This window comes from Mus musculus, chromosome Y (genome assembly GCF_000001635.26).
Source record: "Mus musculus strain C57BL/6J chromosome Y, GRCm38.p6 C57BL/6J".
Lineage (NCBI taxonomy): Eukaryota > Metazoa > Chordata > Mammalia > Rodentia > Muridae > Mus > Mus musculus.
The window spans coordinates 61,958,456-61,959,930 of NC_000087.7; positions in this window are offsets into that span (position 1 = coordinate 61,958,456).

Genomic DNA, 1,475 nt, shown 5'->3' on the forward strand with positions numbered 1-1,475 from the left:
GAATGTAGTCCCACAAAGAAAACCAACAGCTCTGAATGCCACCACAAAAAAACCATACAGAGCACACACTAAGAGCTTGACAGCACACCTAAAAGCTCTAGAACAAAAGGAGGCAAATTTACAAGGGGGAGTAGATAGCAGAAAATAATCAAACTCGGGGCTGGAATCAACCAGTGGGAACAAAAAGAACTATTCAAAGTATCAACCAAACCAGGAGCCTGTTCTTTGAAAATAGTATCAAGATAGATAAACTCTTAGCAAGACGAACTACAGGGCACAGGGATAGTATCCTAAATAACAAGATTAGAAATGAAAAGGGAGACATAAGACCAGAACTTGTGGAAAACCTAGGCATCATCAGATACTACTACAAAAGGCTATACTAAACAAAACTGGAAAACTTGAACAAAATGGACAATTTTCTAGACAGAAATCAGATACCAAAGTTAAATCCAGATCAGAATAAAGATCTAAACAGCCCCATACCCCCTAATGAAATAGAAGCAGTCACTAATAATCTCCCAACCAAATAATGCCCAGGACAGCCCACATGGGTTTAGTGCAGAGTTCTATCAGACCTTCAAAAAAGAACTAATTCCAACTGTCCCGAAACTCTTCCATAAAATAGAAACTGAAGGTACTCTATTCAATTAATTCTATAGAAGCCAAAATTACGTTGATAACTAAACCACATAAATTCCCAACAAAATAGAAGACTTCAGACCAATTTCCCTTATGAATATCGATGCAAAAATATTTAATAAAGTCCATGCAACCTGAATCCAAGAACATATCACAAAAATCATCAATAATGATCAAGTAGGCTTCATCCTAGGGATTTAGGGATGGTTTAATATAAGGAAACACATCAACGTAATCCACTACATAAGAAACTCAAAAACAAAAACCACATAATCATCTCGTTATATGCTGAGAAATCATTTAAACAAATCCAACACCCATTCATGATAAAAATCAAAGAAAGATCAGGAATTCAAGGCCCATACTTAAACATAATAAAAGCAATATATAGCAAACCAGTAGTCAACATCAAACTAAATGGAGAGAAACTAAAACCAATCCGACTAAAATCAGGGACTAGACAAGACTGTCCACTTTCTTCCTATCTGTTCAATATAGCACTTGAAATCCTAGCCAGAGCAATTGGACAACAGAAGTACATCAAGGGAACACCGTGGTCCCTTGCCAGGGGTGTCTCTGGACACCCCCAAGGACACACACAGGATCCACCACGGGATCCTAAGACCTCTGGTGAGTGGAACACAGCACCTGGTCCAATCCAATCGCACAGGACCCGAGACTGCACATTATTATTATGCATATCAGATAGGCATGTGTGTGTGTGTGTGTGTGTGTGTGTGTTTATGTGTGTGTGTGTGTGTGTGTGTTTATGTGTGTGTGTGTGTGTGTGTGCATATTAACGTGTAGGTATGTAGCACTTGTGACTAGAGGAA